This window comes from Callospermophilus lateralis, chromosome 1, assembly GCF_048772815.1.
Source record: "Callospermophilus lateralis isolate mCalLat2 chromosome 1, mCalLat2.hap1, whole genome shotgun sequence".
NCBI classification, from domain to species: Eukaryota; Metazoa; Chordata; class Mammalia; order Rodentia; family Sciuridae; genus Callospermophilus; species Callospermophilus lateralis.
Window position 1 is genome coordinate 38,826,269 of NC_135305.1, and position 11,109 is coordinate 38,837,377.

At 33.2% G+C, this 11,109-nt stretch overlaps 1 non-coding gene across 1 annotated transcript; it reads left to right on the top strand.

Moving 5' to 3' along the window:
* Positions 1–8,579: 8,579 nt before the first annotated feature.
* LOC143384227 (small nucleolar RNA SNORA18) lies at positions 8,580–8,711 on the top strand. The gene has a single exon (XR_013089279.1). It is a non-coding gene; the product is annotated as a small nucleolar RNA SNORA18 (small nucleolar RNA).
* The last annotated feature ends 2,398 nt before the right edge of the window (positions 8,712–11,109 follow it).

The following is an 11,109-nucleotide window of genomic DNA, read 5'->3' on the forward strand; positions in this document are numbered from 1 at the left end:
TCTCTTCTTAGACTTGCTGATAATATTTAATAGCTCTTCCCTGAAATGCTTCAAAAGACAAATTCTCTTTAACAGAATGTTTCAAACACTTTCACCTTCAATCTTGCAAAATTGGATCTTGACTTCATATTAACTAAATGCTTCTGCCCGTGTGTCATTATAATCCTATCAACAAAGCCCAGTCAACAAATAATAAGCATTTACATTAGGACTAAGCCACAATTGGTTGTTTTCTTCAAAGATATTCCAGCTAACTTTATATAAACTATTAGATTTCACTCAAGGCATTTGTTCAACTCAGAACATACAAAGTAACTTCTATTACAATAAAAAATGCTTATCTTTCCAATACAATATATGCTCAACAAGGATACTACATCTTACATGGACATTGGACCTTTTCCTATATTCTATACATAACCTCATTTACTCTGGGTATTTGGAGTAATCATTAAGATATTTTCCAATATTAAAAACTACCATTTCATTAGTAAGTCATATTTCCTTAAATATAACACCCAGAAGCCTCCAAAGTATAATACATGTTTCTTAAAATAACTTCCAAAAGAGAAAATCAATGCCTTTTCATGAATATTCTTCAAACTACAATTTGCTTAAGGAGAATAAAACTAGAGAAGATACTTAGAAACTTCTGTCTTGTTCTTAACAAATTAATAAGAAAAATCACTTCTTCTCTGAAAGTCAAAATGCTAGCCTAAATTCTTTTACTAAAGTTGTTATAAGCAATTGTATAATCTTAATTTCTCCTTAGTTTGCCAAAGGAAAGTTAAGTGTTGTAGCAAATACTTCTTATTACAACTATCATATAAGGTAAATGAAAGTCTACATTAAAAGCAGAACAAAATATTGACCTCAATGTCTAAAGCAGAACCAATTAGATTTTGGTACAGTTTACCACGACCCAGTTCTCATAAACTAGATGCTTAATTTCAGACCTATTTAAAGGACCAATCAATAGTCATTTGTTTCTGATCTGATAATTGTTTTGATTATAATTGACCAATATGTCCTGTCCAGCATAATGTTTCACATTATTCAACAATTCATTCTAAAACACACAGACACACACACACACATACACACACACACACACCCTGGAGAAACTATAGACTATGTTCAACAGACAATTCCAGCAGAATTTAAGAGCAGTCTAGAGGAAAGCCTTTTTTTACAAGCTTCTAGGAAATCACCCAAGCAAAGCCCAAGTCCTATAATAGGTTCTAAAATTCTCTTTCTCAAACATCCCATAATTTCCTGTGGATTTGTATACTTTTGCAAGAAGGAATAGGCTTAATTTGCTTAATTTGTTTAAGCATGGAGAGGCTCCTCATGATCTCTGGCTTATGGGCTTACATGGGTACAGTGGATATAGAGTTGGCTTGGCCTGAGCCAATCCTCCGTCTTTCATTTATTGTCAGTATATCTGTATCAATCCACTACCACTCACAAAGGTTCAGTTTTCCTATAATGGGAAAATCTTTTCTCAGTGGAGGTTTATGTCTAGAAAAATTGATATGACGCAAAGTAAATAAATGCTGGCAGTTCCTAAAAGAGAAGATCAAACAAGTTTTCAGAAAAATTGAATGGATGTGTTCAACTGTAATTAGACAAAGCTGAGAGAGAATGAATTAAAGAGAAGACAGGTTTGATAAATAACTAGAATAAACAGAGGTAAAAGGAAAAAAAGGGGGGTTAGAAACATAGGTGATATAATTATAAGTACTAAATTAGGTTTCATTGGAGACCATCAGAAAGAGGGAAGATATGAAGCAGAATTTTATGCTTCAATGATAGTACTTTATAAAACATATTACAGCCATCAAGAGAGGTTTAAACCATCCCTGTAAAAACCCAAGAAAAATATATAAAAAGAAATTATACTAATGAACATGATGGTCTTTATATTGGAAGGAATAAATACGTTATTCTTAGTACAAATTATTCTTTGTACAAAAGATTTTAATGGTGACAACATTTGATTTTGATAAATCAAGAGTATTTGAATATTGAGGAAATCCACTAAATGATTAAAGTACATAATTTCTAAGTGGATATATGGAAGAAAATAATATGAAAAAAGGAAAGAAAAGGGAATATAGAATAAGTAGACTATTTACAAAGCATATAGAACAGTTAAAAAATGAAATAAAATTAAATCATTATTTAAGTGCACTAAATATTTCCATTAACAGAAAAAGATTACCAGATTACCAAAGATTACTGTTTAAAAACACGATAGAACAATTATATGCTGTTTAAGAAAACTCAGAGATAAAAACATGTTTCCTAATGATAAAAGGATCAATACACAAATGTACAACAATTCTCCATTTTGCATTTCCCCAAAGTTATATCCACAATGTAAAACAAACATTGACAGAAATACAAGAAAAGAACAAATCCACAAGTCTCTTAGATACTGATAAACTAGAAGACAAAATGTAATAAATGTACAGAAGATTGAGCTAGGCTTTTAGCAATTTGGTCTAGTTGACTATGTGTGCGTGTGTTGGGAGAGGTCACTACATACACAGAAATGGCAGAATAGTAACAAAAAATAAGTGTACCTCATCTTCAAGGCATATAGAAAATTCATATTCACTATATGGTGAACATAGAACAAGACTCAGTGGATTTCACTGTACTGAAATATACAATCTAATCTCTAATCACAAGAGAATAATACGTGGTGGTGCCATGCTCTTTGACTTCCAGAACTATGAGTTAAAATAAGCCCCTTATCTTTATAAATCATTCAATCTCAGGTATTCCATGGTAGCATATTGAAACATTTTTGATTAATGGAACTATAGAACAGCAAGCAAAGAACAGACTGCAATATCACTACTGGATTAATTGAATAATACACACACAAACACACACACACACACACACACATATATATAAAACTTGACTCCTGAACAGAACAATCTTACTTTTGGATTATAAAATCTCAATATGGAAAACAAAGCAAATAAACTTTTTTTGAGAGAAAGAGAGAGAGAGAGAGAGAGAGAGAGAGAGAGAGAGAGAGAATTTTTAACATTTATTTTTTTAGTTTTTCCGCAGATACAACATCTTTGTTTGTATGTGGAGCTGAGGATCAAACCCAGGCCGCATGCATGCCAGGCGAGCACGCTACAGCTTGAGCCACATCCCCAGCCCCAAAGTAAACTTTGATAATATTGTCATTGTTTCAGATCTGAGAAAACTTGTTAAATAGGGGAAAGAGGAAACATTGAGTGTAAAGTAACAAATTGATAACTTGAACTACAGCATATTGAAATTAAGGAGCTTATACAAATATGAAAGCTGATTCAATGAGGCTAGGTGTTCTCACATTTAGTTTGTGAACCAAACTTTTCCACTGTGCTTTAGGAGTCTTTTGGGCCCTTGGATGATTCCACAAAGTGCTCTGTTAATTGAACTTTCCCTTGGATGGTAGTTCTTCCTTTTATGTTTAAAGTAATAAATCCTAATTATAAGTACTATGGATAATATTTTAGGATTTTTAAGCCTTTTGTTTTTGCTTTAAATTACATCAGAACCAAATATACTTGTTTAATTTATTTGATTCATATAATTCAAAAGCTAATTGAAAGAAAAACATAAAATCTAGGTTGTATCGGAATGTAGGTATCCCCATTTAGCACAAACAGTGGAAACAATCAAAATCCAAATATGGTTGATGTTAGCTATATGGGTACTGTCAATTTTTATGTCCTCTTTTTCTCTCAATTTAATAAGCAATACGATTCCATTGTATTTTCAGCAACATTGAAATCAGCCACAGTGCTAGTTCATAGGATATCTCAGGCCTATGAAGAGAGGATACGATGTAATATCTTTCTCATTGACATAACCAACAAATCTGAGGGTTTTGAAGGGAAGACAGAAGAAAATTGAGGATTCAGAATACTTAAAATTTACATGTGCACTGAAGATAAAGAGTACCTGACATCATTTGCTGGATTTGATGGATTAATCTTAGAGTCTGTCACTTTAACCCATTGGTCACTTCCATGATTCTAGGCCTGCACCATCCGGGACAATAACCAGTAACCATGTGTGGCACTTAGTTGCTACTACTTTGAAATAAGGAAATTATCATTGGGTTTTGAAGACTTAGAAGAAAATAAATGTCTCATGCTTTCTGTATTGATTACATGTTGACATTAATATTTGGGATATATAAGATTAAATAAAATGTTTATTAATTTCATCTGTATTTTATATTTTAAATTAGATACTAGGAAATTTAAAATCATGTTTTATGGCTTACATTTGAGGCTTGCATTATATATCAAAATGATCATGCTGCTCTGGATTACTGTCACTCATGTTTTTGTTCTTGGCTTAGTCTTAAGTTTATGAAACTAATTTTCTTGTAACACTGGCTTCTTTGTATAATAATGGTTCTCTACTGTAATGGTTAATTTGAATTGTCAACTTGATTAGATTAAGAGATGCTAATGATTAAGAGGCTCTGGTGTATTCATGAGGACATGTCTAGGAATGATTGGCTTGTGGATAGCTAACTGAAGTGGAGACCCTCCCTAAGCATGGGCAGCACTGTCCAATAGGATGATGGCTTGGATGGAATAAAAGTTGGAATAACAAAGAGGCTTCAGCAGATGCAAGCCCCATTCTTCTTGAACAGGCTCTTGATTCCTGCTGCAGTCACCTGAGGATATTGGATTCTTATTTCTTCAGTCTTCCAATGTGGGCTCTGCCAGAGATTCTCCAAGGAGTTTCCAGAAGCCTTTGGTTTCTGACTAAGGTAGCACTGTTGATCCCTCTTTTCTGCAGCTTTAGCTTTTTGGACTGCACAGCTACTGGTTCCTCCAGCTCTCCAGCTTGCAGATGGCCATTTTAGATTAGCCATCTTCTGGTTGTATAAGCTAATCTAATAAATCCTGTCTTTATAATCATACTTCCTGTTGATTCTGTTCCTCTGGAGAACCCTAATACATCTACTTTGTTCATCTTTGGGTTGACTCATCCTGCATCTCCCTGTTGTGCTCTGACCATGTAGTTATGCCCCATAGAATGTGTGCTCCAGGACTGAGACCTCACCAAAATCTGCAGAGAGCTGGGTGCATTCCCTGTGAAAGGCAGCTCATTTAAGATACCATCTGCTGATTATTGTCATCTTTCCATAAAGAACCAAATCCTCCATGTCACCAAGGTCCTTTCAGTTGTAATTAGAAGAACCAGTTAATTTTGTTAGAATAAGAGTAAGTGACCTTAAAAAGAAGTCCTTGGGTTACATTTTCTTTATGAATTTCAAGTTTGAAATGTAATATGTAACAAACAGGGTTTTACAGGAAAAAAAAAAGATTAGGGTTAAAATGACACTATGTGATTCAAGTCATTAGTTAAATCATGTATAATAATGTGTGGAAAGTTATGGTTTCTTTTATCTATTTTTTATAATGTATTTATTCTAATTTGTTATACATGTCAGAATGCATTTCAATTCATAATACACACGTAGAGCACAATTTTTCATGTCTCTGGTTGTACACAAAGTAGAGACACACCATTTGTATCTTCATACATGAACTTAGGGTAATGATGTCCATCTCATTCCACCATCTTTCCTATCCCATGCCCCCTCCTTTTCCCTCCCCCCCCTCCAACCTATCTAAAGTTCCTAAATTCCTCCCCATCCACCCCATTATAAGTCAGCGTTCACATATCAGAGAAAATATTTAGCCTTTGGATTGGGGGGATTGGCTTACTTTGCTAAGCAGGATATTCTACACTACATCCATTTACCTGCAAATGCCATGATTTTATTCTCTTTTAATGCTGAGTAATATTCCATTGTGTATATATACCACAGTTTCTTTATCCATTCATCTAGACCCAGCTTCCCCCACTCCTTGTTTTATACCCAAAGGACTTAAAAACAGCATACTACACTGATGCAGCCACATCAATGTTTATAGGAGCACAATTCACAATAGCTAAGTTGTGGAACTAACCTAGATGCCCTTCATGCCCTAGATGAATAGATAAAGAAACTGTGGTATATATACACAATGGAATTTTCTCTTTTCTTACATAAATCTACATGCTCATTCCAACATTCACATATAAAGGGAATTTTTTCTGTATTAGAAAAGCAAAATTATCCTAGATGTATTTTTTTTTTCCTAGATGTATTATTGAAAAGTTTTTTCATTTAAGATGATGCCATGCACAAGTCACCAGACTGAAAATCACACTCTATTTTGGGATAAATTCATAGAAATAATTTACCACAAATTATTTGGCCATTCTCCCATGATGGAAAAGACGAGTGATGTTGCCATAAAATCTATGTAGATGGAAAAAAAAGAGGCAGATTTATATCACCGTAACTATTATTGTAACAATATAAATAATATAACTACTGCGATCCTCAACTGTCATCTGATGTCACTAGTGTCCATTAGTATTTTATGCTCATCTCACCCTATTATTTTAATATCTCAGATTTGAACTCATAGATCATTTAAATCATGTTCAATGCTTTCCTATAGCTAGAAGTAACTTTGGAAAGCTTTGCTCTATTGTGTTATTGTTTCCGAGGTTTGGGTTTCTGGTTATTCACAGTCATTCACGTGGTCAGATTATTGCCTTATGTAGTTTGAATTTTGCTTTTTTGTGTTTGAATGATTACTCTAGTTTTTCTTTCTACCTTTGCCCTGTCAAGGCAGCTCTTTTCGCCACCTTTCATTTTCAGCAACAGTGAAGGATAACCAACTGACTTCCTTTCTGTTACATCTGAGACAGGAATTCTTTCCTGCTAATGTGTGTTTTCAGGTTGGAGAACTTGGTATGTGTTTTTTCTTACCCCTTTTCTGTGGCTTGAGAGAGTAAGTAGTAAGAGGTGGCTGAGGACAAAGGATAATTGCAAATTCAGCGTCAAATATTGTAATGTTTGAATTTAGTTTACCATTCAAAAAATTTTTAATGAAAAACACTGTACCAGGGCACACTTGGCTGGTTATCCATTTTCACAGGAGAGACCTCCAACATCCAGATGGCTTTTCCCAAATTCAGGGTGTGGCCATAGAGTCTTCCTAATTGTTGACTTTCCTATATCCATTGTTTTCCATTTTCTCCAAGGGTAAAGGAAAGGAGAGACAGGCTCTTTAATCCATTTTGTCCCATCATCCCAGATGTGGAACATATATAAAAACTGAAATCGTTATTATATGTAATACAATTATATAAAATGTAATTACAAGCAAATAATTATTAATATAATAATGCAAACTCTAGATTATGATCTCCAACCTCTAGATTATGATTCACCAACATATTTTCATGCAACTATGTCCATTGCATTAAAATATTGAAACTTAATATTTAAGACTGAAAACAAAATTTCAATATAATTTTCAATCTTCTTATTCTTTCTTCAACTATAAAATAGGTACACATTTCAGTTACATTTTTTAGTTGCAAGAACAACCTTATTCCAGAATTTAAAAAAGGGAATATAGTATAATAGTTCTTTTGTCATGGTCCCAGGAGTTATTGAATCACCAAGCATCATAAGAATAAGATTGGCTGGGTAGAAGTTTGTATCTTAGTCATTACTGAGACATAATATAAATCTGTCCCTGAATCTCTCATGACCAAGTTTCAAATTCTCTGGAAAGCCTTATTATTGACTTCAGTATGGCATACAGCCTGAATTAATCAAGGTGGCTAGGAGGTGTGGTTATATCATACTAACATAGCTGCTACTCAGGATTGTTATCTAATTTTGTGAAGTTCAGTTCAATTTGAAAATGTGGGTTCCCTTGTTCAAAAACTATTAAGAATTTTAAAAGAGCTACATCAGGGTATTAGAGCAGCAGACTTAGGGCCCTTCTAAAGAGAAGGGATCTATGTAACTATATAGATCACATGTCTACAAAGGCAGACATGGAAACCATAGAATCTGCTTAGGTGTGTTGTGGGGTGGGGAAGATATTCCAAGAAGTAGTAGTTACTAGGCAGAGGAAAAATGAAAAAAAAAGAAAAGAGCCCAGAACACTGTATGTGTGTCATCACCTTTAAAAAAAAAAAAAATTCAATTTGTTTTAATTAGTTATATAAGATAGTAGAATGCACTTGTGCACTTTGATATATCATACAAATATAATAATGTATATATACAAATATATAATAGATGGAATATAATTTCTCATTTTTCTGATGTACATGTTGCAGAATCATATTGGTCATGCAGTCATATATATACATACAGTAATAATGTTTGTTTCATTCTGTCTTTCCTATCCCCACATCCTCAAAAAATATCACTAGTTTTAGATGACTTCTTCCATTTCTTCTAATACCTTATTATATATTAGATCACAGGGCATCGCTTGTCAAGGTATCTGATACAACAACCTAGTTTTAATTTATTTATAAACAGGTATAGACTACTATGTTATAAAAACAGAAAGCAGTTTTTAAAAAAGAAATGAAAAATGTAATCCCTGATTTTCATTACATTCAAAATTATATTTCATCAAATATAATCACAATATGTAGGTTAAGATTTTTTTATAATTTAGGTCTATACCAATGGGGCTTCTTCTGTTGCCACACATCATTGGAAATCCCTCATAGAGTAACTCTGTGGTTTTGCTTTACTCATAGGACTATTTGTTAGACTTGTGGGAAGTAACTACAAGATAATTAATTTTTTTTAAAAGAAGTTATAACAGTTAGGTTAAAACATAGAAAACATGGATGTTTGATTAATAGAGACAATCACAATGACTCTTAAAATTTTCCTTTTGACAATCATAATAAAATGTTAGGAGCAAAATACTAATTTCCCATATCAAATACCTATACATACAATTCAAGCTAACACCATATATAAAAATATTTTATTTTTTGTTACTGGGGATTGAACCCAGGCATATTTTATCACTAAGCAACACCCAAGGCCTTTGTAATTTTGAGACAGGGTCTTGCTTAGTTGCTGGGGCTGACCTTTCAAATCAATGGGGTTACAGGCATGAGCCACCACTACTGGCTAAGAACATTCAAATTTTTATGTGACAAATAACCTTAGTTTTTATCTGTTAACATAATTTTTATTTGATTGATAACAATATTCAAACAATTTTTTGTTAAGCAACATTTAATATAAAACTCACAAAAGAGAACCATTCTCACACAAGAATGCTGATGGGAAAGGATGGACAATTTCATCAAGTTAAGATATTTAATTTGTATCCAAAATGAAGAAATGCTATATTCTCAAAATTAATCTTTAAAATGTCATATGTAGCCAGTTTCAAGTATTTATCCTGAATTTACAATTAAATTTACATGTTTCAATTGAAGAAGTCCAGTCATCAAAATAATCTTAAAATATTCATTGTAATTTGACTGGAACATAATTTGTGCTCTCTGCAGCTCACCTCACCAATACCTGAAATAGTTTACAGCCTTTTCAACCAGACTAGTCATCCTGACAATGTCAAATTGCTATATAAGTTTCTAGACACTATCAATTTGTGTCTTTATCCCACTGTGAACTGGTAACAACTCACTGTCAATCACCAGCCAGTGCATTACTCTTTCTTCATGTACCCTTCTTGTGTCCAGCACCTATGAAGCAAAACTCTTATACTAGATAGATTTTCACATACCAGGTGGAGATAGACCAAACATAGCAAAGGATCCAAATAAATGCAGAATGTGGGAGGAAAAAAAAATAAAAGCACCTGGTGAAGCCATTATAAAAACCCCAACCATTGAACTTAGGGAAAAGAATGCCAGATCACTGGGTGAGAGATATTAGTAGCAGCTGCCTATTTTTCACAGTTCATTCTTTTCCTGTTTAATATTAGGCCTCCATGTGATTAATATTAAAAATCTACAACTTTGTCATTTGATAATCCTCATTGGCCCTGACTACATTATACTTGGTCCTTTTATTTTCTTGCACGTGGGCTCCAAAGCTCATTTTTCTCCTTAATAAACAACATCATTATAGTTTTCTTCAAATACCTCTGATTTTCTTCAAGTTAGAAATGCAAATTATAAGGGAACAACATAGGAAGGACATTTAGAAGGACGGTGTTTCTAAACAGAGATATAAACAGTTTGTTGGGGCAGATATATTCATCCACAGTAGGTCTCCTCAGGGACACCTCAGTCTTTCGCATAGCCCTAAGGCACCTTCAGGGAAGTCAGAAAAGTCCCCATCCTTGGGGGTTGCTACTAATGCCAGCTGTCCCAGCTGCAGTAACACAAATGAAGAATATCTCCATTTTAGCTATAGTTTAAATGTAAAGTGTACACTTTGTGTTATATAGAAAATATAATATATGGAGGTGGTAAAGCATACTTGAGTGTTCAAATTATAAATTTCACATTAATAGGCATAGTGCCATTATCTTCAAAATATAACAAAATTAAAAACTTTAATAACAGTACATTACAACTCTCAAGAAAATCCTTTAAGGGATCTGGGGCTGAGAATTAATGCATAATTTGATATTCCATTGATTTGCTGTATCGAAATACAAGCTTTAATAGACTAACAAACAATCTGTGCATAAGAATTACTAATTCCCAAATGTGCTGGAACAGAGGGGAAAAAATCCTTGGTTAAGCTAGTTCTCTAAGAGAAAACCACTGTCCTAAATTCTAAATTCTTATCATTTGGGCTATTAATGCCATAGTTAGCTTAGGCTGTATAATTAGAAAAGTCTTTCTCAAAATGTCAGTCCCGGGCCTGGGTCCATTTGCATGTGTTATCTTTCTCTACTACCCATATTAATCTAACCTGATGAGCAATCACATCTTTAAGCTGTTACTTGTTATGATTAGTAATTAATATTTAAAATTAGATATATTTTCCTTGTTTCCAAATAAATATGTGTATACTGTGGGAATTTGGGAAAACAAAGATATACAAAAAGGAAAATTTCAAATAACTAGAGAAATTGACTGTCTACAGTTCAGCATACTCTTTTAAAGCCTTTATAGTTTCTTATTTAAAATTGTAAGTTAACAAATTGTGATCACATATATTATGGTTAACAAATTACTCTTGCATGTGATATCATGATTAGT